Below are 27,048 nucleotides of genomic sequence, written 5' to 3'. Positions count from 1 at the left end.
AGAAGTGAGGAAGATGTCCAGGCATTTTAAGACCATTTTTGCAAAGGCATGGAGGCAGGAGATAAAATGTCATGTGGAAGAAAAAAAAGTAATGAAGTTTGCCTGGAACATGGGTGAAAAAAATCTAGAAAAATAGGTTGTAGTCAGATTGTAAAGGTTTGAAATGCCAAGAAGAAGCGTTTATCATAAAGACAACAAGGAGTCACTGACAACCAGATAAATAAATGACTTGGAATATCAAACAAAAGTACCAATTCATACCTCAGACTTCCAAAACTGTATTTGCTTATGCCTCTCCTCTCCCTGCCAAATTAAATTATGAGCTCAATGAGGATAGTAAATCTATCCAACCTAAAATCTATATGTCTAATCTTTCCCTGGATGTAGCAAATAGAAAACAAGCTGAGTTTAGAACTGAGGAAGATTTGATGCTATGTGGCTGCAGATTATGGAACAGCATGATCATAAACAATTCCTCAAAATTCACAAGCTAAAGAGATTTTTTTCCCCTAGTAAATTCTTAAGTTAATTAAATTATTACATTTTCCTTAACCAAAGATCATATTACTCTATAGGTTAGTTTAAAAAAATATATATTTACTTGGCTTTGAAATATGCTCCTTTCCCATCCCCCACCCATACTGCATATTCCATTTATTCAAAATTTAAAGAACTTTGAATATTGGCAACAAAATAAATAGCACAAAAACCTAAATTGTAGCAATAGTTTAAGACAGTCCAGAGTTGTCACAAAGAAGTAAAGGATTAATTGCCAGATGAGGAAAACAAGCAATCTGTGCTAGAGAAATAGGGGAGGGAAATTAGTGAGGGAAGTGGGCACTGTTTTTGAGATTCTATAGCACTAATTCTAATATTTTGTCTTTTTTTTTTTTTTTTTTTTTAAAGGCAGCATGATATAGTGGAAAAAATGTAGGATTTAGTGTCACAGGACTGGAAGTTTAAACCTCAGTCCTACCATGTATGCATGTATAACAAGCTTTCTAAGACTATTTCCATATCTGTAAAATGAACAAGTTAGACTAGATGGCTGTGGAGTAAGTTCTTAGTTCAAGTATTATCCATGGGGATTGGGGAATCAAAAAAGGAATCTTAAAGGGATCTCAACCCCCAATCACTCCCACTTTACAAATGAGTAAAAACTGAGGATCGGGAGAGAAAGCTTGCATGCTAGTACAATCAAAGAAGGCTTCACAAACACCTCTCAAATCAAGTTATGGTCTATCAGAATTTTTTGATTTGTTTTTTCTTTGTTACGGTAGCATGATATCAGAAAAAATACCAGATATGTTGCTATGGAAGAACCTGATTTTGAGTAAATGTAACAGATGGGATCAATCTTTTTTCATTGCAATAATAACTGCTTCCTGGAGGGAGGAAGATACAATGCAAAAATAATTAAAATGTGGTCTCTGCCTTCGTGAAACTTACAATCTAAGGGACAGCAGGAAGGAGACAGTTGTGGTGTAGTGGCTTCACAATACATACACGAATAGATTGTAGCAGCCAATAATTATTGTGTAAAACAAGGAGACCATGAGAAAAGTACAAAGTACTTCTTCCAAGTTCAAGGGAAGTTTGTTTTTTGACTGGGATGTTAGGGAAGGCGGAGGTAGAACTGTAGAGCTGAGTTGAAGTAATCTAGGTAAGATTTTTTTAAAAGAAAAGTGCAGGAATAAAGGAAGAGAGCACATTCTAGGCATAAAATAATGGTTTCACCAAAGGCACAGAAATAGTAATGAACTAGATATGTACCGAAAATAAAGGCAGTTTGCTTTTAGAGCACAGCACAATACATAACACAGTAAAGTAATAAGAAAAGTCCAAAAAGGCAAGCCATTATGAAAGTAACGAGGATCCTAAATGACAGACTAATTTTATTCATTTGGACAAGTAGTCATTTAGCCTTTAGCTGAATAGCCAAAATGAAGCTGATCTTACAAAAGGTACTTTGCTCACAACAATGGCTCCTCACACATACATCATCTCCTGTTTTCAATGTCTGTGTATTATCTGACCCCATGCTCTATTTGCTCAACCTCCTCCCTTCTGCCTCTTAAAATCCCTAGTTTTCTTTAAGGTTGAGCTTAGTCATTTATCTTCCACATAAAACCCTTTCTGATACCCTCAGCTACCAGTGTCTTCCCACAAGAACAATAACACAATTGTGTTTCATTCATATTTAACTTCTATCTTTTGTATCTACCAATGCCTAGCTTCCCTAGCACATTGAAGACTCTTTTTTAAAAAGTTTGTTGACTAATTAAATGAAGGAGCCCATTTCATTACAGAAGCGCTTTTACTCACTTAAAAAACAAGGACCTGAAGTCAGAAGGCTTATATTTGAAACCTAACTCTATTAGCTGTATGACCATGGCAAAGTCATTTATTCTGACAAGATTTCATGTTCATCATCTGTCAAATGATGGGGATGGACTAGATCAGCAATTCTCAAAGTATAGCTCAGTGCTTTAGAGGGTTCTCAAGATCAAAATGTTTTATCCTAAGGCATTTTAATTTAAAATACAGTAAATATATGTAAAATCCACATAAACACCCTTTGAGGGCCACAATAATTTTTAAGAGTGTAAAGGGGTCCTGAGACCAAAAAACTTAAAAATGCTAGACTAGAAAATGTCCCTTCCAGCTCTAAATTGTTCCTTATATTGTGCTGAAATATGTCTCTTTAAGGCTCATTCTTCAGTTCTCGTCAGGCTCCAAGCAGAACTAGCACCTCTCTATAATGTATCTAGAGTACACATAGTCATTGTAAAACAGTCCACCTAGGAAAGGAACTAGAACAGAGCTCCCTGGGGCTAAATTCACACTTGTGTGTGATCAAGCAAAGAAACCATACAGCACAGCTAGTACATCAGTTCTTTTCCGTTCAGGAGCAGGTTCCTTGGGTAAACGACAAGAAAGCTAAGGAGCTTCAAGAATATAATGCTGATGTGGTAATGATTACCATTCAGTACATCAAATTGAAGGAAGCTGGTGAGGGGAAAACAAAAACAAAAAAACATTCAGTTGCTGTAGAAGCATTCTGGGCTGGAGCTGGAAATAATTTTTAAAAGACCTTGATAAGAGGTGGAAACATTCATCGAAATGTATGCCTCAGTATCCTTTTGTTCCCAGCTTTAACCCGTCTATGCCAGTGGTTGCCACTGATGGAAAAGGAACAGTGTTCTGAGAACCTTAAAGAACTATATAATGTGCACTAATACTCTTCTTTTCTGAAAAACACATTAAATGGCAACTCTGCCAGCTATGGGAACAGTAACACGAGCTTGGAGGCAAAAGGGGAATGGCCTTTAAAGACCCACTGATGGACCACAACCTACCATTCAGGGACCCCTGCCAATAGAACACAAGGCAGCTCTGCTTTTTTTCTGAATGATGCATTTATTTAGCACCTTCAGGGTAAAGGTAAAGTAAGGAGGGAATACATTCCACATATGGGAAGCAGCTTGTGAAAAAGCATGGAAAAAGGAGATGAAATGCCATATGTAAGGTACAGAAAGAGGGCCAATTTGGCTGGACCTTAAAGTGCACGAAGTGAAAAAAATGTGCAATAAATATGGAAATGTAGGCTTGGAGCCAGATTATGAAGAACTTTAAAGGAGAAACAGAGGAATCTGTATTTTAGTCTAAAGGCAATACAGGGAGGCAGTAAAAGTTTTTGAGAAAGAGGGTGAAATTCTGAGATGTGTGCTTTAGGAATGAATATCACCTTTGGCAATTTTGTGGAGAACTTAAGGCAAAAACGTTAAAAGAATAGGAAGTGTCCAATGGCCAGAATCGGGGTAGTCTATGTGATTAAAGAAAAATGAAAGAAATGTTATAGAGGTTGAATCACTAACACTTGTTTGTAGCTGCAGAGTGAAGAACTAAGGATGATTCTGAAGTTGTGAACCTGGGTGATGGGTCAAAAACAAGGAAGTTAGAGAAGTGGGGATTGGGGTGAAAAATGATGAGGGTTTTTGGTTTTTTTTGGGGGGGACATCTTGATCTAGGATGTCTATGGAATGCCCAGTTGGAAATATCCAAAAAACCATTTGGAGATATAGCACTGAAGCTCTGGACAGGATACAGGGTTGATATAAAAAGATCTGGAAGTTACTTTCATGAAGAAAAGAACCCTTGAGCACAGAAAGAAGGGGCAAACAATATACACCATTGAATATTGAACTAAAATATTCAACTTGCATATTTTATAGCCCTCAAATCACCTCTCTACCTCAAGAGGTTGAACACACGAATCAACAACAGATACCAGTAGTTAAGTTTGGTTTTAACACTCCAGATTCCTTCTATATACAAAACTCTTAAACTAGAGAAAACATGGCAGCATGCCCTGAAAAAAAATCTGGTCTTCCAATCTAAAAGAATGAAAATGGCAGTTCCAGCATCCCTCTTTGTACAAGGAAACTCTTAACTTGTTTTTGAGAACTAGGATATTTAGATATGGATACCCCAAATCTATCAATTACTTTATTTCGCTCCCCAAGAAACAACCTTTTCTTTCTATTTTTTTTGTTTGTTTCCTTAAATACTTAAATAACTTCAAGTAATTGAAGTTCTTAAAGGTACTTAAAGTTAAGGCATCTTTTTAAAATTTTGATTAATTTGAATTATATAGATTTTTCGTACAAAAAGGTGATCTTCTGATGCAAAATAGGAGGGAACTGAGGTCCAGTTAAGGTGGAATATCAATGACAGAGCTGAGTAAGAACCAGGGTCTCATCTCCCAAGATGTTATTTTCACAATACAATGTGGCTTTGTCTTAAGAAGGGACCTTGTCCTGAAAGAGTGGTGATATTATGGAATCAAAGGAGCACTGAGCACTAAAAGATTAGTTTCCTTGACTTTACAGTTCATGTAAAGAATGAGGAAACTAGTAATAATCTTTGTAATACCTTCCAATACCTTCCAACTCTAAATATATTAACTTTATAATCTAATAATATTCTCATTTTATAGAGAAAATAAAAGTTTTGTAGAAACTTTCCTTAAGTGGATTAGTAGCAGAACTAGAATGTTGGGTTTCCTAATTCCTTGATCCAATTCTCCTTCTCTTTCTATTGTATTATACCTGGTTTTCAAGGACTTTATGTACTTAAGAATCTATGATCTTTCAATCCTACTGCACAAGAAAGTATATACTAAGATGGAAAAAGTGTTTTAACCGTAACAAACTATGAAATAAGAAACTGCACATTGAAATAAATATGTGACATAAGGAAAAGAACTGGATTGAGGGTCATGGAATTTAGGTTCAAATCTTGTATGTATGTATCTGTCAAATGAGTCAACTAGACTAAAAAAGTGACATAGATTGCTGTGACTAGTTAGTAAAGCCTATGGACATATTTTCAGAATATTATTTTTTTATCACAATACATATAGGGTTACAAAATAAACCAACTATACTGAAAATGAAATTATCATATTTAAAAAAAACAAATTCATGAACCCAAGTTAAAAAACCCTGGAGATATTTCTAATGTCACTTTTATCCTAACTCCAATGATCCTACTATTTTTCAATTTACAGCTATTCTTTTTAAACAAGAAATATGTGACTATCAGTTTTCTCCTATCCTTTTAAAATAAAATGCCAGTCATTAAGGATCCAAGGGCCCTAAATATCCATTCTTTTTGAAGAGCTGTTTGTCAGGTAAATTAGCACAAAAATCTAAAGTGATAGGCATTAAGAATTAATCATTCCTATTAATTTTGAATGTGAGGTAGCATGAGATCTTTCTGCATTTCCACCATTTGAATAACTCTGCTTAAGCTCCAAAGTTGAAAGCAACTTCTTCCTGAAATGGCTGTACTAGATGTAGATCCTAGGCTAGTTTATCTACTGCCTTTATAAAAATATGATTCACTTGGGAGAAAACTTATCTCCGCATTGAAGCCACAATGAAGTTTTACAAAGATAAGTATTCTGGGTTGTCTCTAGTACAATTAAATCAGTATATTAACAACACATGTGTGCTTCTGTCTAATGTCATCTTAGGAAAAACATCAACAGGCTAACTAACCAAGAACAAAATCCAAGGAAAAAATGGATGGTTAAATTATTCTTTAATCAGTAATAATAACTGAAAAAATTTGCTGGAATCCCAGAATGTACTCAAGATTGGCAACCCATTTCTATCTTTCAACATATTTCACAACAATTTTATAACACATTTAAGAGGCAAATAATTTTCCCAAAGTAAGCTAGAAAACTTTTCCTAAGATTTAAAACTGCAAGTAACTTTGTATATGTTTAATTTATTTATAATTCCAAGAGTCTCAAAATTTAGAGAAGGATTTCCAAATAAAGCCAACCCTCCTCCATTATATAATTATTTCTCTTAATATTTCTTGGACTTTCTCCATCTCATAATTGGTAGAAATGAGAACCAAAGGATCAGAGGGACAGCATGGAATAGCTATAGTAAGTTATAAGGTTTAAAAAGAGATTAAGTAGTAGAAAAATTACTGTCTTTAATTAAAAGTCAAAGAATATTCATGTCTCTGAGCTTCAGTTTGCTCCTCTACAAATTGGGAATAATATGTATACAACTTATGTCACAGGATTGCTATCAAAATCAAACAAAACAGTAGGTGCAAGTCCTTTTTTTTTTTTTTTTTTTTTTTTTCTGAGGCAATTGGGGTTAAGTGACTTGACAAGGGTCTCACAGCTAGGAAGTGTTAAGTATCTGAGACCAAATTTGAACTGGAATCCTGCTGACTTCAGGGCTGGTACTCTATCTACTGCGCCACCTACCTGTCCCTATGGTGGAAGTACTTTTGCAGTGAGATGCAGAGAGGTTAAGTGAATTATTAATCTTGGAAATCCAATTATCTTTCCCTCAAAAGCCTTATTTTCTCACTCAACATACTATGACTTGAGAGGAGGTGCCTCAAATATCACCAAACTGTACATATTTTTTTGACTCAATACCATCACCCCAAAGAGGTAAAAATAGAAGGGAAAAATTAGGTATTAAAATGTTTATAACATAGTTTTTTGTTGGAGCTAACAAGTAGAAACAAAGGAAATGACTGAATTATTTTTTTTATGAACATAATGGCATGTTACTGCACCATAAGAAACAATAAATTTATAGAAAATTGGAAAGATTTATGTGTACTTATACGGACTGAAATGAGGAAAAAACAAGAGTACAATTTACATAATGGCCTCTATAATGTAAGAGAAATAGCTCTCAAATTTAAGGGCTCTAATCAACACAGTAACAAATTGTGACTTCAAAAGACTTAAGAAAATATACCTCTCCTTCCATTTTTTTTTTTTTTTTTAAAGATAGTACCTGGTTTATGTCAATGTGTTTTCCAGTTTCCCCATCAATTTTTGTCAAATGGTGAGCTTTTGATCCAAGAGTTTGGATCTTTAGATTGCTCAAACACTAGATTACTATAGTCATTAATAGTATATATTATGTACCTAATCTATTACACTGTTCTATTTTTTTTTAACCAATACTAGATTTCCATGATTGCTGTTCTTACTAGGTAGAGTAGGGGATAAAGTGCAAGGCCTAAGAATCAGGAAAACTGAATCCAAATGTGGCCCTCAGACATTAGCTGTGTGACCCTGGGCAAGTCACTTAACTATTTGCTTCACTTTCCTGCATTGTAAAATGATCTGGAGAAGGAACTGGCAAACCACTCCAGTATTGCCAAGAAAATCCCAAATGGAGTCATTACAGAGTTAGACACAATTTAAATGACACAACTGCTGGACCTTTCACATTTTTAAAGACTTCCTTGATGTATGTGACCTTTTGTCTTCTAGATGAATTACTATTTTTTCTAGCTTTATGAAGTAATTCTTTGGTGATTTGGTATAGAACTAAATAAATGATTTAAGTAGATCTGTCATTTTTATTATATTGTTTTGCCTACCCATGAGCAATTTTTATTTCTCCAATTGTTTGGATGTAAAAGTCTTCCATGACTGTGTGCATATAGTTCGTGGGTTTTTCTTGGCAAGGTGTTTTTTTGCTGTCTGTAGTGATAGAAATGCTGATGATTTATGTGGCTATGTATTTATAAATCATTTAAGTTGCAGGATTTATATTTCATCTTATGTACTGAAATTTTGCTCATTATTAGCAATTGTTAATTGTTTCTACTAGGTTTTTATTTGATTTTCTAAGTATACTATTATATCAGCAAAGAGCTACTGTTTTGTTTCCTTTCCTCTGTCAATTTCTTTTTCTTACACTGCTATAGCTAACATTTCTAGTACAATAATGAATACTAGTGGACATCTTTGCTTCATAAAGGAATACTTTTAGTTCATCCCTAACACAATTAATACTTGCACTAAAATTTAGATACTACTTATTGTTTTAAGACTACATTAATTTTAACGATGAATGTTGGAGGGGCTGTGGGAAAACTGGGACACTGATGCATTGTTGGTGGAGTTGTGAAAGAATCCAACCATTCTGGAGAGCAATCTGGAATTATGCCCAAAAAGTTATCAAAATGTGCATACCCTTTGACCCAGCCATACTACTACTGGGCTTATACCCCAAGGAACTACTAAAGAAGGGAAAGGGACCTGTATGTGCCAAAATGTTTGTGGCAGCCCTTTTCATAGTGGCTAGAAGCTGGAAGATGAATGGATGTCCATCAATTGGAGAATGGTTGGGTAAACTATGGTATATGAATGTTATGGAATATTATTGTTCTATAAGAAATGACCAACAGGAGAAATACAGAGAGGCTTGGAGAAACTTACATCAACTGATGCTGAGTGAAACGAGCAGAACCAGAAGATCATTATACACTTCAACAATGATACTGTATGAGGATGTATGCTGATGGAAGTGGATTTCTTCAACACAGAGAAGAGCTAATCCAATTCCAATTGATTAATGATGGACAGAACCAGCTACATCCAGAAAAGAAACACTGGGAAATGAATGTAAACTTATTATTTTTACCTTCTGAATCCAATTCTTCCTGTGTAACAAAAAATTCGGTTCTACACACATATATTGTATCCAGAATATACTGTAATATATTTAACATATATAAGACTGCTTGCCATCTGGGGGAGGGGGTTGGGGGAGGAAGGGAAAAAATCTGAATAGAAGTAAGTGCAAGGGATAATGTTGTAAAAAATTACCCATGCATATGTACTGTCAAAAAAATGTTATAATTATAAAATAAAATAAAAATTAAAAAAAAAAAGACTACATTAATTTTTATACTAAGTGTTTTTAATAGGAACAGGTATTTTGTCAGAAAGCCTTTTCTGCATCTACTGATATAATCGAGATTTTTGTTGCTTTTGTAATTGACATGGTCAATTATTCATCTGATTGTCTCCTTAATTCAAACCAACTCTGCATTGCTAATTTAAAATCTGCCCCACACCATAGTATATGATCTTTGTGACAAATCATTGCAATTTCTTTGCTACCACTTAAAACTTTCACATCGATATTCATTAAATTGGTTTTGGTTTTCTTTCTCCACTTTTATATTTGTATCATAGAATGAATTTGGAAGAATGCCTTTACCTAGTTTTTCAAATAGTTTATATAGTATTAGGATTAATTTTTCCATAACTGTTTAGTGGAATTCACTTATACAGTCACACAGTCCTAGGGATATTTTTCTTAGAAAGTTCATTTACACAACTTGTTCAATTTTTTGCTGGGCAATTTTTTTTTAATTTATAAATATTAATCCATTTCACTTAGGTTAGTTTTGCTAGGGGGAAAGAGTTTCTAATAATTGCTTTAATATTCACATGTGCTGCATTCATTGTTTTTATTTTTGATACTGGTAATTTAAAAAATTTAACCAATGGTTGACCCAATTTATTGGGTCTTTTCTTTCTATAAAACCAGCTCCTGGGATTTATTCATTTTTTTGTTTTACTTTCAATTTTATTATTAATCTCTCCATTTTCAAGATTTCCATTTTGGTGTTTAATTGTAGATTTTAATTTGTTCTTTTTTTTTTTTAAGCTGCATGCCCAACTTACTGATTTGCTCTTTCTTTCACTGATGAATGCATTTAGATATATAAAATCTCCCCTAAGTACTTTGAACTGAATCCCACAAATTCTAGAATGTTTCATGTTTTCATTCTTTTTAATCAAATAGCTTTTCCCTATTTGTTGTTCTTTGATCATTTTTTGACATGGACCCTTATTAAATGTAATTTTTACTGCATTATGATCTGAAAAGGATGCATTTCATATTTCTGCTTTTCTGTTATTTGGTTGTAAGGGTTTTATGCTCTAAAACATGATCAATTTTTGTGAAGGTTTAATCCTTTCTATTCCCATTCAGTTTTCTCCAGATGTCTAGACTAACTTTTCTAAGATTCTAGTCATCATCTCATCATTAAGATTTAATTCTAAGAGGAGAAAACTGAAGTCCCACTAATACAGTTTTACTGTTCATTTTTCCTTTAAGAATTTGGATGCTTACATAATTTTTGATGCATGCATATTTATAGATATACTGTCTACTGTTCCTTAGCAAGATGGAATTTCCCTAATTAAATCTTTTGATTAATCCTATTTTTTTTTGCTTTTGCTTTGTCGGAGATCCTGATTGCTATCCCTAACTTCACTTCAGCTGAAGCAGTAAGATTCTGCTTCAGCCCCTTAATTTAAATGTCTCTCTCATTTTCAAGCATGTTTTCTGTAAACAACATACTGTTGGGATTAGGATTTCTAGTACTTCTGCTATTTGCTTCTACTTTATGAATGAGTTTATTCACAATTACAATTAGGATTATAATGTGCATTTCCCTCCATCCTATTTTCCTGTTTATCTTTTTATTTGGTTCCTCTGCTAAATTCTGTTTTGCTTCTTACTACTGCCTCCCTTTATCTGCTCTCCCTTTTTATTATTCTCAAACCCTCTTCCTTTCCTATCTATTAGGCAAAGTAAATTTCTATTACCAAATGAGTAAATTTTCCCTTCCACTATAAAAGCTCCTCCTTGCTTTCATGTTTTCCTTCTCCCTTCCCCCTTCTCCCAGGGCATCCTTCTTTCTCCCCTTAGATTTTTTTTTTTTAAACATCAACTCACTCGTATATCCTCTGTGGAATCTTCCTAACTGCCTTAATAATGATTCAGTTCTTAGAAGATACATATATCATCTTACCATAATGAAAAGTAAGAGCTTAACTTATTAAGTTACTTATTTCTTTTTCATTTTTACATTTTTATGCTTCTTTTGTTTTATATTTGGAAGTCAAACTTTTTTTTTTTCCCCCCTGAGGCCGGGGTTAAGTGACTTGCTCAGGGTCACGCAGCTAGGAAGTGTTAAGTGTCTGAGACCAGATTTGAACTCAGGTCCTCCTGAATTCAGGGCTGGTGCTCTACCCACTGTGCCACCTAGCTGCTCCCGAAGTCAAACTTTCTATGTCACTTTTCATCAAGAATACTTTGAAATTATTTCATTAACTATCAATTCTTTCCCTTGAAAGAAAAATTTCTTTCCTTATAAGAAAAACACCAGTTTTGCTGGGTAGGTTATTATTGGTTGTAATCTCAGCTCTTTTGTCTTCTGGGATATCATATTCTAATTCTTCCACCCCTTTCATTGGCTACTGTTACATTTTGTGTGAACCTGATCGTGGCTCCCCAATATTTGAATGGTTTCTTTCTTGCTGCTTGCAGCATTTTCTTTTTTTGTGGAAGCTCTGGAATTTGGTTATAATATTCCTGAGAGTGTTCCTTTTAGGTTCTTTCTCAGGGGGTGATTGGTTGATTCTATTTCTATTTTATCCTTTGATTCTAGGATACCGGTTCAGTTTTGCTTGATAATTTCTTGAAAGATGATTGTCTAGGATTGATTTTTGATCATACCTTTCAGGAAATCCAGTAATTTTAAAATCATCTCTCCTTGATCTACTTTCCAGGTCAGTTGTTTTTCCAATGAGATATTTCATATGTCCTATTTGTTTCATTCTTTTAATTTTTTTTTGATGTATCATGGAATCATTAATTCCTACTTAGCCAATTCCACTTTTTAAAGAACTATATCTTCAGCGAACTTTTATATTACTTTTTTCCATTTGGCCAATTCTGTTTTTTAAGGTATCATTTTCTTCAAGTATTATTAAGATATTAATTTGTGCCTATTACCAAATTATAATTTTGTTCCTTTGCTTTCCATTTCTTTACTCAATTTTTCTTCTAACTCTGATTTTTTCAATAAATTTTTAACAATTCCAGAAGTTCTTATTGGAGTTATATAAAATTCATATTTTTTTCCCTTTTTAGGCTTTGCTTGTAGCTATTCTAACTTGTCTTCTTCAGAATCTGTATCTTGATCTTCCTTGTCACCATAGCAGCTTTTTATGGTCAAGTTCTGTCTTTTGTTGTGTGCTCATTTTTCTATCTTATTTCTTGATTTGAAACTTTAAAAGTTAAGACTCTATTTGGCCTTGGGAGAAGGGGAGCGGGAATGACAGAACTCTCTCTCAAGGTTCAGGATTTTTCTACATTGCTCTTTTCACAACTAGTTCTATTAAGCTGGAACTTTTCGGTGATTTTAAGATGAGATCTGGGGAGATATGATCACTGCTCTCTTGTCTGTACTCTGGTTCTTACCCAGGAAGGACTTCTGATCTCTTGGGATAGCAATCAATACTGTTCTTCAGGCCCTTTCCTTCCTTGGAATAGGAGTCCTTTCCTTCTTGGCAGAGAGGTAATAAAATAAGGGTACAGAATGAGATATATACTTACTGACATAGTCAATGTGTTTTACATGAGTATATAATATAACATAATATATACTTGATTTTACTCAGCTATATTGTATAAGAGAGGGCTTTTATTTATAGATAAGCTACTAGGTAATGAAAAGATTTTTGAAAAGGAAAAAAGAAATCAATAGCCTATTAAAAATACATGGAGAAAAAAAAAAGTCAGAAGGGGACACAAAAGAATTCCTTAAGTATTCTCATCTATAGGCTAAATATCTCAAGCTTCCTCAGCCAACCCACATGTGGCATGATCTCTTAACTTTGTAATTTTAAGCTCAAGTTCTTTTCCTCTATACATTGTGATTTCACAATTTTAGGGCCAAAATTGAAATGTAAAATTCCAACATCACCAATCTACTATTTGCCAATGTTGTCTGGATAGAGTATTTATCATTCCCTTTTATTTAACTGCTTTAATAGTAAGTATTTATTAAGTGATTATTATGTGATAGGCATCATGTTTCTGGGGGGAAAAAAGCAAAAAGCAGTTACTGCTCTCAAGGAGGCCACATTACAATGGAAGAGATAATGTGCAAATAAAGATATGTATAATGTAAGGTGGAGATAATAGAGTTTTCATCAGCATTAATAAAGTTCAGGAGAAGCTTTCCTGAAGAAGATGGGATATTAGCAGTGACTTCAATCCAGGTGACAAGGAAAGAGAAAAATCCAGGTGCTAGCGAACAAAAATTCATTGAGTCGGGAGACGAAGTATCTTATTTGAGCAACAGCAAGGAAGCCAAAATCACTGAACTACAGTGTATCTGGGGAGAAACTGGCAAAGTGTAGGGGGAGGAACAAGTCATGCAGAAAATGTTATATTGGATGCTGGGGCTTACTGTAGAAGAGGTGACATAGACTTGGCAACTATAGGAAGACAAATCTGACAGCTAAATGGACAATGTACTGCATCGGAGAGAGACCTACAAAAAGGTCCAAAATGAGGTGATGAAGGCCTGAAGCAGGGTGGAGCAGAGTCAGAGGAGAGAAAGAGACACAAACAAGAGATGTTGTGAAGGCAGAACTAATAGAATGTGGAAATAGAAGGAGGGAGAGGGCAAGGGAGAGGGCAAGGGTGAGGGTGAGAGGAGGATACCCAGGTTGAACTAGGTGAGTGGAAGGAGTGTGGTGTCTTCTACAGTCCCAGAAAAGTTAGGAGAGGAGAACTGGAGGTGAGGGGCAGGGAGGGGAAAGCTTTGTTTTGGACGTGATTGAGTTTATTATATCTGTTGGACATTCAAGTATAGAGATGTAAGTTCAGAGTTATGAAGAAAGAGGAAGGAGTAAAGACAGTGTTCACAAAGATTTTAGACATAAAAAGGGAGGAGGCTTTATGAGATGATTGCTAAAAGAAATGGAGAGATGGAAGGACTTTTAAGGTTGGAGGAAATCTAGATGTGTTATACGAAGTAGGGGATCAATCAGCAAGCAGGAAGAGATTGAAGTTAATTGAGAAAATAGAAATGGTGGAGGGAACAATCTGTTGGAGAAAATGGGATGGAATGGGGATCACTTGAGGGTTTTGTCTAGATGAAAACAGCCATCCCTTCATATGACAAGTGAAGTAGATAGTTACAGATGGCACCTAAGTGATATCAGGTCAAGAGGGAGAAAGAAGAGGTCTCTGTAAATAGTTTCAGTTTTTTTCAGTAAAATATGAAGGTTCTTGACTGAGAAGATGCAGCCATGGAAGTCTCTGAGGAAGGGTGAAGAAGTTTGGATCCAGGCTGCTACAGTAAGTGAAACAGTGTTGTCAATTGGTGAAGTAAAAGAAGATTGCTTTGCAGTTGTAAGGGCCCAGTTGAAATTATGTAATATATCACAGAGACATCAGATAAATGGGACAGCAGATGTTTCAATATTCTAGAAATGGAACTAATGGATGAATCCCTTGGGAGAAAAATCCTACCCTTATTCTACTGACTCTAAAAGAAGGTAATTTAAAAGCAATTACACAGAGAAATTTAGATGTGATATAAGAAAGACCCCTTACAATTAGAGATGCCCAAAGTAGACTGCACTGCTTCAGAAACTAGTGGGTTCCCTGTCTCATGACACGTCCTCAAGGATGGGCTTGATGAGAAGGATTACTGATCAGGTACAGGTTAGTCTAAATGATAAAAATGATGATGATAATGGTAATGATAATAATTGGTATTTACTTACTGGCTACTATATGCTAGATACTGCTAAGCCCTTTACAAGTATTATCCTCAAAACAACTCTGCAAGTGCTATAATTAACCATCTTAAATTTGAGGAAACTGAGGCAAACAGAGATTAAGTAACTTACAAGACCACATAGCCTGTAAGTGTCTTAGGCCACATTTGAACTTTGGTTGTCCTGACTCTAAGTATAGCACTCTATCTACTACATTACTTAGTTACCTCTAATGAGGATATCTTCCGTCCCTAACTCTTAAATTTTGTGACATCTTGGGCAAAAAGCTCTATCTTTGGGATCATGCTATAAGTAGAACTAGATAAATTATACTAGTGCCAAAATAAGTTACTATCAGCTGATTTGGGACTACCTGTAAAAATATCCATTAATATGGTGGATATAGAAAACTACTTAGCTTAAAAACTTCTAAAACTGATGCTTCCCTGCCTTAAGAATCTTGAAACTTTTATAATATAAAGAGTAATTCTTATTTAAACAAAGAGATACCATTAGGGCAAAGCCAACAATTTTCTTGTAGGCTTCATTAGCACTAATGATAACATTTTATTAAAAGCAAGCTATAAAAATGGCACTGCATTAAGGCATTGTAGTGTACTGAAAAAAGCACCACATTAAGACTCAGGCAATCTGGGTTCTGGGTCAATCTCTCATCAAAAATTTATTGTGTGGCCCTAAGCAAGTTGTTACTTTGGGGACTTGTTTTCTTTTCCTACAAAATGATAGTGTCAAACTAGATGACCTTTTAGTTTCTCTTGTATTTTAAAATTCTATAAAACATTCTATCTTTGCTCTCAAGAAATTTAGATTCCAATCAGGAAAAATAGGGCACAGGCATTTAAGAAGCAATTAATTTGTAATGTTAATTGCTGTTTACTACATAAATAATATAAATGACAAATACTAAGAATATCATGAGTTATATCTAATATATATATGTATATATATACATATATACATATATATATATCCACATGGAAAAGAAGTCAGAAATTATTCTTATTATTAATATAATTAATAGTATCTGTACCACAGCTTTAATTTACTTTACCTTAAACACTGGTGTCCAATCTGAAGTCAAAATCCAAATTAGGGATTTGCCCTACAAAGAAAAACTAGAACCAATGATAAGATACCCAAGACAGGAAGATATGGATTCAACACAAAACAGAATTTCTTAACAATCAGAGAGTTCTAACCATGGAAGAAGATTCTGCCATTAAAGGCATTCAAGCAGACACTGAACAACTTGCCATGGATAATAGATTTAGAAGCTGGAAGGAATCTCAGAAGACATTTAATCTAGCCTCCACATTTTCCAGATGAGAGAAGGGGGATATTTGCTTCAGGTGGTGTTTGGACCAGATGGCTTTTGAGGTCTCACCCAGTTCTCAGAGTTTGACTCAAAGTGGGGAAAAGAATGATGTTAAGAAAAAGGTATATTCTTCAACTTCCCAGTCAAATATAAAAAGGGAAGCAGGAAAAAAAAAAAAAAAATTTGACTGAAGATCAAGTCCAGCCCCACATTCAAGCACAAACAGGCTGTAAGAACTGATACAGTCTACATTACCACTTATAGGCCTCACTCTTCCTATGTGCAATATCAGTTTTTAGATTGGAGGGCCTTTGACATCCTGTGATTTCATTAGTTTGAAGGGAAAGATGGAGACAGAGAGAGACAAAGATAGAGCTCGAGGGAGAGGGTGTGTGTGTGAGAGAGAGAAATACAGAGAAGTGATTTCATTGGTATGCTCCTGAGAATGAAAAATCTTTCCAACAGTAAAAAAAGACAAATTCTCTATAATTTAGCATCTAAGAGAACTTCTTGGAGTTCTCAGGGGTCAGCTGAATTGCACATAATCACCAACAGAGGCAAGATCTGAACACAGATCTTCCTGAATCCAAGGTCTACCCTCTAACCACTACAAGATATTGATTCTAATTTTATGTTTAACCTTCCTTAACTATCCTGGAAATATAGATCTGGATCTGCCACTAGAAATACATTTGTACATTCCAGACAAGAAAAGAAAGTTGCATTCCTTCAAAGAATTAGAAACCAATCAATAGATAAGATTGTGGTATATGACTGTTATGAAATACTAATAGTCTTAAGAAATAATGAATATGAATACAAAATAATGGAAAAACTTTAAGAACCATTGCAAAATGATGTAAAAGCACAACTCAGGAATACAATACACATGTTGACTATAACAATTTAAATGGTAAAACAACAAAATTAAACTCAAATGCTTTTACACTTGGTATATAGTACTTAGCACATAGTAAGTACTTCAAAAATGCTGATTAACTGACAGACTATTCAAATCTTGCCCAAAGATAAAATATGAGAACATATTCCCTACTCCTTTCTTGGCAAAACTGAGGAATTATGGGTATGGAACATACCCACACTTGACTGATGTGTTGGTTGGTTTGGCTGAGCTCTTTTTCTTTTTAAAAGTTCTTGTATAAAAGGGAGTAAATGTGTAAGAAAATGAAGGAGATGTAAAAACAAAAGATATTATTGGTTTAAGTTTTTTTTTTAATTCAATTCCCTGTTTTTCTATAGAAGTGTCTTGACATCACAAAATAATATCACAGAAAGCAGAATTTTCTGAAATTCAAAATGTGTACATTTATTCCAAGTCATATGACAAAAAATCCCCACCCCCACCCCTCCCCTGTCTTCTAATCACTATCTCCCCTCTAGGGAGCTGCCTTCCTTAAGTACCAGCTTTGATCAGTAATTAATTTTTTTAAAAAAGTAGTTGTCCCCCATTTTCTCAAGTAGGACCAAGGAGGTTTGAATTAAATTCTATTTTATTAAGTAGAATGTGGAAGGCCCTATACTCAGTGCTGGAAAGAAAGTTAAATAGAAGCCTCTGCTCTTAAGGATTTTACAATCTGGGCTTCTCTTTATCCCAGTATACTCTTCATTAAACAATTACTTTATTGGTATCATTTTGAACAGATGAAGCATCAATTTGGTAACTGATTCCCTGATGTTTGAATTATTTAACGTATTGCAACTCTTGACCATTTCTTTTTAGAAAATGACAAAGCCATGTATCTTCAAAGGCAACATCCTATGCCATCTAACTTCATATTACTATTGCTAATTATTTTCATTTGAGAAGACATAGTCATGGTGGAAATATTCCTTTCAGGAATGACTCCATCTGAACACCAATTCTGCATGAGGTTTATTAAATCTACTTAGAAATCTTAAAAGTTTTAAAGAAATATAATTAAGTAAATCAAGTAAAAAGCATTCTAGCATTTCAGTAAGGGATTTTGATTTCTCTAAAATGATACATAGGTTTCAATAAGTTTTATCTACCATGAGAGGAATACTAAATTTCCTATATCCTGCCCTGGTCAGGAATGAAGGTTCAGCTATTTAGTTCATCACCATCTAGATTTCAACTTAATAACAGCACACAAAAGTATGTGCCAGGTACTAACTGTTCTAACCACTTTATAGTCATTATTCACATCTGATCCTTGAAACAATCCTGGGAGGCAAGTACTATTATTATCCTCATTTTACAGATGAGGAAATCAAGGCAAAGATCATGTGATGGATTTCCAATCCATTCTCCACACAATAATATTGCCAAATGCACTATTTCTGATGGCTCTTCAACTAACAACTACTTTAGTAGCTTCCCAATGTCAACTCAAATATATGTTCTCTCCACTCTTAACTAGGTGCCTAAATTTAAGAACTGATTTTAAGAGATCTTAAAAAAAATCAAAATTCAGATTAGTACTTTCTTCTTAAAGAGAATAACTGAATCAATGCAGAGATAATTTAAAAATTTTTGTATTATTTCTTCTTGCTACCACCAACTATCCAATCACAATTGAAACCTTAATCATCTTTTAGACAGCTAGATAATGCAGTGGACAGTATATTGGGCCTCAAGTCAAGAAGGCCCAAGTTCATTCACATCAATCCTCAGATAATTATTAACATTGTGACCCTGGACAAATCATTTCACCTAATTACCTCAGTTTCCTGAAATGTAAAATGGGAATAACAACAATACTCATCTTATAAGAAGAGGGATTTACTGGAAAAGACCCTGATGTTGAGAAAGACTGAAGGAAAAAGGAGAAGAGGGCAGTAGAGAATGAGATGAATAGTCATGAAAGCAACAACCATGAACTTGGGTAACTTTGGGAGATGGTGAAGGAATAGAAGGGCCTGGCCCCCTTTCATCCATGAGGTTATGAATAATCCCAAATAACTGAACAACAAAACCCTGGAGGATTGTTTTAAGAATCAACAATATATTTGTAAAGCATTTAAGTACAGTACCAGGCAAATCAAAGAGCCTAACAAATTCTTACTCCTTTCCTTCTTTGACTTTTACTAGTCATCTCCCCAACCACAATATCCAATCAGTTGTTAACAGCTCTAGAATCTCCTCACTTCTACTTTAGCTATCTTAGTTTAGATTCTTCATGTCTCCTACCTAAGACAATGTCTAAAGTCTCCTAATTGGTTTCACTGCTAACATGTCCTCTTTCCAATCCATCCTCCACACAATAATAATGCCAAATGACGGTTAGTCACTTCCAGTATCTACTCACTTCCAGTATCTACTCACATAAAACACAAGATCAAAGCCTTCCACAATCTACCTTCATACTATTATCTTTAATTTTCATCCCCTCTTACATTTAGGAATGGGACCCCACTTCTTCCCTTCTAAGATCTTTAGGGCCCCTACCTTAGGATTCGACATTTCCTCCATAAAGCCTACTTTGATTCTCCTCCAATGGAAGTAATCCTCTTTCTTTAAATTTCTCATAGTACTTTGAAGAACTCCTTAGCACTACTGTCAGATTTATATTACACAATCAATTTGTGTTATCTCTCTTCTTTTGATGCTTCCTTTAAGAGCAAGAATTATATTTTATTTCATCCCTGGAACCAGGCACAAAATCTTGCACAGAAGTCACTTATTTATCAGAGTTATTCAGATAGAGAACTTTATAAGCAGGGTTCACTGAGACTCAATTGAGAAGTATTTAAAATATATATATATATGTATATATATATATATATAGACACATAAGATATTCTAACTCCTTATTTTACAGGAAAAAACTAAGGTCATTAACTAAGAGATTTAAATGACTTATTCAAGGTCAAATAGTTACTATATATGCAAAGCCCAAACAGGAAATCAGGCACTCAGACAACAAATCCAGTGCTCTTTTCACCTAATAATATCCATTTCAGAAGAGCCTCCAGTGAGAAGTTTCAGTATTTGTACCTTTCCCAAAAATTTCTGTTTCAGACCACTGCACTAAGACTTGAGATACAAAAAGTAATACTACAATGAAGCTGAAGAAAGAGGATTAAACTGGAAATTGATTTTTAGCAGATTTGGCAAGACTATCTAAAACATTCACATTTCAAGGGAGGCAGGCCAACATTAATAAACCTTGAACGAGTTTATATTATTTGCTTCTATTATGGGTATCATTTAACCCATAACATTCTTCCTTTCAACATCTATGAAAATTATTTTAGCCATCATTGAAGAAGGATACAGTATAAAAAGTAGCAGATACCTTTCTAGTCTAGGTTGGGCCATTAATTAAATGTGTTACTTTAGGCAGATCAATTTCCCTTCTCTGGGACTCAAGTTTTCTCCTCTATGATAAAAGAATTAGATGACTTCTAAAATTCTTCCAGCTGTAAAACTATATGAATTTAAATGACAGCAATGGAGAAGTTACTTCTTTGTATTCACATATAATTTCATATTTATATTTACATATGAAATTTTAATAGGCAAGATAAAGTGCACTGTATTGTCCACATTAGGCAAGGAGAGGTACTGAGAGTGGAGTGGCTGGGATTACTGACCTCTTTGGTGACCAAATATATTTAAAGACAATTTATCAAGCGTCTCCTGAGAAGCAATGGTACAGTGGAAAAGAGCAGTAGCTCTCTGTAATGAGGTCTGGACTCAAATCCCACCTGAGTTTTCAGCACTTCAATTGTGGTCTTAGGTTAAGTCACAGGCTCCCTGGCTTCAATTTATGCTCTTTGAAGCCCCTTTCAACTCTAGATCTATGATCCTGTGTAAAGAAACTGGGAAGGAAAAAAACACAATAGTCTCATATCATCAAGGGAAATAAGGATATGCATACACATCAAGATAACAGAAAATCAGTCATAAAAACCAGAGAGCTAGGATAATCATAGATAGCTTGTAGTTCAACTCATTTTTCTGATGATACTGGCAGAGTTAGAACTAGACAGAGGTTCATTGCTACTAGTTCAGTTTTTTTCCTTATACAAAGTTATCCTTAAATGCAGAAGCAAGAACAACATGTTTATTATTAAAGTTCACATTTGGAGAGAGATCACACATCTGATAAAGCAGGTGCCCTCTGAGTAGCAGGCCCTTGAAGAAGAGTATAGAGCTTTGACAAGAGTTAACTGAAGGCAGATGGGATGGATTCCAGGCATGAGAACAAACTGTGAAAACAAATGATAGCACCCCAGGTGAATGTAGAATAGAGGCAGGAAGTGATGAAGAAGGAAAGTTCAAGTTTGGAAGAGTCTATAAAAAGAAACAAGTAGTTTATCCTAGGATGGTTTCTCAGCCTCATTTGTACTATATTCTGATTAAATTCAGATAACAGAAACAAATGAAAATGGAATGTACTACTTTCAGCCCTGGCCACTTCTTCTTTCCAGAGGCAACAATCTGATGTCAGTAACAAAATTCAAATTAAATAGGTTAAGGTACTTGATAGAAGGACATTCTTGAGGGCAATAATGTGAAAAGCTTACTTGAATCCTGATTCTGCCACTTACTACTTCTATGACCTTGAACATTTAAGTCACTTTCTCTTTAGGGAAGATAGAAGCTTCTCTATATGGTCCTTCTCAGGTCTAATGATCTATGAATTTATATGATTTTTAACTTCAAGCACTACAGATAAAATACTATAGAGATGACATTTCCTTACCAATCTCCTAGGCAGTCATTAAAATGGTAATGACTTTTTATTATAATCCATACCTGTAAATACAGAGGCAAAGGTTTTCATAACCAAATTCTTGTCAATCTTCAGAACCACCTTATTGTAGAAGTCTCTTTTGTATAAAATGTAACAATTTATTTGTTCAAAATATAAATGTGAATACAAGAAAATAATTTTTTTTTAAATCAATGTATAAAAAACCTTCCCCACTATAGTTCAAACAACTCTTTAAAACAACCATTTCAAGATGTGAAAGACTTTTCAATATGTTGTTAAGATAGATCAACTAGATAAACCTAACTCCATGAAAAAACAATCTCTTGGGTAAAAAGCTGTTCAAAGACAGGAAGATAGATTAAAACATTCTCCTTAAAATCTATTAGAACTATATTCTTAACTAAAGTCTTATGAGTCACTGGAGTGCCATACACCTGTGTTTAACCTCTTTGCCTCTGCTCTCTTCTAGTTTCTCAAAGAATTCTGAAGTTCTTGGGGTAAAGAAATGAAAACTTCTGCAGCAAGATATGGTCATTCAGGGCACAATGCATTCTGTAACTAAGCCATAACCCTCACCAGACATATTTCCTCACCCTCATAGCATCCATGATCAACAGGAAGATGGGAAAAAAGGAATCTCATCAGGTTTCAAACTTGTACAACTGTCTCCCCACGCTGTCTCTCCATGCTCAAAGCAGACTTTTTTTTTTTTTCACATTTTCCAGTCATTCTAAGGTCCCTAAAGCCATATTTTTGGGCACACTGTCCTTATCTGGATCAAAGTTTTCACCCATACCTTGGGGCAGATATGGTGGGGAGGCACTGACCATCAGGGGATGGGAGGGATTGACTGAAGCTGCTCCTCAACAAGTCAGTAAGGCATTTTATCCTAATAAATAATCCAGAGAATAAATAAGCCACAGTCTGTGGTAATAGCCCTCGGAGCCCTGCCCTGGTATACCCTGAAATTCTTGGGTATTGAAGAATCCTTAATTTTTCAACTCTCAAGTGAGGAGGGGAGGAGGAAAGATAGACAGGGGAGAGCCATCAATAAGATCTGATGCGGAGAGAAGGGTCTCCAGGAAAGGGGTTCAAAAGAAAAAGCAAAAAGGGCCGAGATGGCTTCGGGGACCGAGTGGGGCGAGGATAAGGCAGTCGGGGTCACGAGAATGCCCGGGAGCGGGGAAGAGGGCCCGCGGGGTTTAGGGGCTGACGAGGGCCAGGGGCAGAGGGGGGCATGGCTCACAGCAGGGAAGCCTGTGTGGAGAGAGCTAAGAGGGGCTGGGGGAGGCGAGACGGCCGCCGCAGTCTGAATGGGACCCGAGCCGGGGCCGGGGGAGCACAAGTGCTTTGAGAAGGGCCCGGGGCAGTGGTGGTAGATCGGCAGCGGCGAGAGCCCAGAACGAAGGTGAGTTTGGGAACCCGGAGGAAAAGGGGTGTACAAGCGAGTCTCCGAGACAAGGATAGACCACGGAAGCAGGAGGAGAGGGACCAGGGCAGTGCGCGGAGGCGCAGGTGAATGTCGGGGTGCACTTACAGAGGCGGGGGGAGGGCCGCAGAGGCACAGGTGGGGGGATGGGTGTGGAGGGGGGGCAGGCAAGGGACAGCTGAGAACACGGATCTAGGCAGCAGGCCCTAGATGGGGGAGAGGAGCAAGGGCTTCCCGGAGCGGCGGGCAAGGGTCAGCAAGGGATGCGAGTCCGGGAGAGGGGGCAGCAGCAGACGTGGGGGGAGGGGAGCCGGGGGGCGGTAGGCCTGAGAGGGCAGCAGACACTGCGGGTAGTGGCCAGCCCGGACTAGGGATGACCTGGCGCTGCTGACAGGACGGGGCTCTGGGTGTCCCCGTCCCGGGCCCGGGCCCTCCCCGGGCCGTCTCACCTGGCTCCGCCTGCGCCCGGCCGCTCCCTCGGCCGCTGGGTCTCGTTCGTCTGTCGGGCCTCACCGGGGAGGGCAGGGCAGCAGCGCCGCCAGCTGCACTGCACAGCCAGGCCCCGGCCGCTGTCAGGCTCCCGGCCTCAGCGCTCCCTCAATATGGCGGCGGCCACTCCTCCGCGGCCTCCCCTCCGCCGCCGCCGCCGCCGGCCCCCTCCCTCCCGCCCTCCCGCCCTCCAGCCCGGCCCCCGCCCGGCCCCCTCCCGCGCTCGCGCGCAGGCGCGCTCCCGAGCCCAGTCGCGCCGCGCCGAATCCCCCTTCCTCCGGCCCGAGAAGCTCGCGCTGGACTCCGGGCCTCGCGCCAACCTCGCTCCGGGCGCGCGCTTGACCACGCCTTCTTCTCCTCCTCCTCCCCGCCCAATTTCTCCTTAAACACCACCCCCTCCACCTAGGTCCCCGCAGCGGAACTGGGTGCGCCGGCGCGCGAAGGGCATCTCGGGAGGGAATGACGTCCCTGACTATTCGAATCAATACAGGAAGCGGCGAGCCACGCGTTGCTAAGGGCAACGGGGGGGAAGCCCAAGGTAATCCTGGGAGACAGCCTTGGGCTCCTAGGACTGTACCAGGTTCGCAGGACTGTGCATTGCTTAGGGCCGAGAACTGCCGGTTCTCCGAGGGGCCCAGGAGGCGCCCTTCAAACCCGGTCCCGTCCTCATTGCTAGTTAGGAGATGAGGAATGAGTCTCTCGCCCCCCAGTTACATCTTATTACAGAGGATCGGACCAGGCACGGAGAAGGGCTCATGCACATTTTTTCAAGAAAAATAATCTCTCCATAGATAACTATTTCAGTATTAATTGGTTCTGTCTGGGACCCTCTGTATTTTATTTTAGGATTTAAAAACATTCTGAGAACTAGGTCCAGAGTTTTCATCAGACTGCCAAAGACCACAAGCAAGGAATCCCTGCGAGCAGCGCGTTATCTGTGTTCCCCTGCGATTTTATGGGTTCTGTTAGATATTTCCAAATTATTTTTTATTTTGCTTCCGGCCACAAAGAGCCCCGAAGATTCCAGACACCTGGCCAAGCCTTGCCCTAAAGGACCTCTAAGGACTCTCCCTGCTCTGAACCTGCGATCTGAGGACCTCTGAGTTCCCCTCCAGCTCTAGCACTCAGCGAGGACACATCACCGCCTAGCCTGAACTCATCCCTGTTCAGGTCGGCTTCCCAACACAGGATGTCCCAGAAGCCTTAGTGAAGTTTTAAGCTATTAGTTCATTAAAAGCTTTAATCATTAATAAAGGCTCGGGGACAGTCTGTAGGACTAGGGCTGGTCTTGGAGGCAGGAAGATCTTGGTTGAAAATAGCACTTCTGTATTAGCTAGGTGACCAAATACCGATCACTTCTCTCTAAATCTGGTAGTATTGTTCAGCTGTTTCACTTGTGTCTGACTCTTTCATCTCAACATTTGGGGTTTTCTTGGCAAAGATCCTGGAGATCATGCAATTTCCTTGGCTAGCTCATTTTACAGCTGAGAAAACTGAGGCAAACAAGGGATAAGTGACTTTTCTAGAGTCACAGAACCAGGAAGTGTCTGAGGCTGGATATGAACTTGGGTCCTCCTGAGTCCAGGCCTGAGGTTCTATCCATTACACCAGTTGCTCATTCTAAATTTAGAGTCCACCTCATTTATAAAATTGAGATTAAAAAAAAAAAAAAGTAGATGTTCTTTACATGCTATGCAAATCGAAATTAAACGCATTTTATAAATGGGACAGTGATACTTTGTTGGTGGAATTTTGAAAACATCCAGCTGCTCTGGAGAGCGATTTGGAACTATGCTCAAAAACTGTGCATACCCTTTGACCCAGCAGTGCTACTACTGGGCTTATATCCCAAAGAAATAATAAAGAGGGGAAAGGGACCTGTATGTGCCAAAATGTTTGTGGCAGCTCTTTTTGTAGTGGCTAGAAACTGGAAAATGAATGGATGTCCATCAATTGGAGAATGGTTAGTAAATTATGGTATATGAATATTATGGAATATTATTGTTCTGTAAGAAATGACCAGCAGGAGGAATACAGAGAGGCTTGGAGAGACTTACATCAACTGATGCTGAGTGAAATGAGCAGGACCAGGAAATCATTGTACACTTCAACAACAATACTGTATGATGATCAATTCTGATGGGCGTGGCCCTCTTCAACAATGAGATTCTGAACCAAATCAGTTTCAATAGAGCAGTAATGAACTGAGCCAGCTACACCCAGCGAAAGAATCTGGGAGATGACTATGAACTGCTACATAGAATTCCCAATCCCTCTATTTTTGTCCACCTGCATTTTTGGTTTCCTTCACAGGCTAATTGTACTCTATTTCAAAGTCTGATTCTTTTTGTACAGCAAAATAACTGTATGGACATGTATACATATATTGGATTTAATTTATACTTTAACATATTTAATATGTATTGGGCAATCTGCCATCTGGGGGAAGGGGTGGAGGGAAGGATGGGGAAAAATTGGAATAAAAGCTTTTGCAATTGTCAATGCTAAAAAATTACCCATGCATATATCTGGTAAATAAAAACTATAATAAAAAAAATTTTTAAGCATATTATAAAGTGATAGACTTAGGGCTGGGCAAGGTCATCCAGCACCTTTATTTTATAGATAAGCAAAGCCTGGAGAAATTAAGGACTTCTCCAGTGTAGTAAGGAGTCAAGATTTAAACACAGGGGCTCTGACACTTCCACCTCTCTGTATTCCACCTGCACAAAAGCATGTGCATGTGCACGCGTGCACACAAAACAGCAATGCTAAAGCTTTTCCTGTTCAAAATTATCTTACAGTTACACAAAAGCAAACACTGAGAGTGATTTTGACCTAACAATCAGTAAATATGTATTATGCCACTTGATATATCTACAAAAGAACTCATCTTTTTCTCCCAAACCTTTTTTTTTCTAATTTCTCTGTATATTGAGATACCACCAGTGTATTCCAGATTCACAACCTCGGGGTCATCCTTGGCTTAATTCTATCATTTCTACCAGTAGCACATCTCTAGAGTTTGTCTTGGAAGCCCTGGCCTTCAGGCACTTGCACCCTCTCACCTGGAGGATTCCAACAGTCATAGCTAGCTCTCACTATCTAATGTCTCTCCTTATTGCAATTCATCCTCCCCACA

General features: G+C 37.2%; 1 protein-coding gene across 3 annotated transcripts in view; it reads right to left on the bottom strand.

Annotated features, from left to right (window-relative positions):
• The window catches only part of FZR1 (fizzy and cell division cycle 20 related 1), an 89,176-nt gene that overhangs the window by 42,555 nt on the left and 19,573 nt on the right, over positions 1 to 27,048 (bottom strand). The window contains exon 1 of one of the 3 annotated variants that reach the window (XM_074307435.1): positions 23,867 to 24,024. The exons of the other annotated variants lie outside the window; for them this stretch is intronic. The gene's annotated coding sequence lies outside the window, so the exon portion shown is untranslated. Of the gene's footprint in view, positions 1 to 23,866; positions 24,025 to 27,048 lie in introns of those variants that run through there. 3 annotated transcript variants of the gene reach the window in all.

The sequence above is a fragment of the Sminthopsis crassicaudata genome, chromosome 1 (genome assembly GCF_048593235.1).
Source record: "Sminthopsis crassicaudata isolate SCR6 chromosome 1, ASM4859323v1, whole genome shotgun sequence".
Taxonomy (NCBI): domain Eukaryota; kingdom Metazoa; phylum Chordata; class Mammalia; order Dasyuromorphia; family Dasyuridae; genus Sminthopsis; species Sminthopsis crassicaudata.
This window is presented reverse-complemented; position numbering and strand designations above follow the sequence as displayed.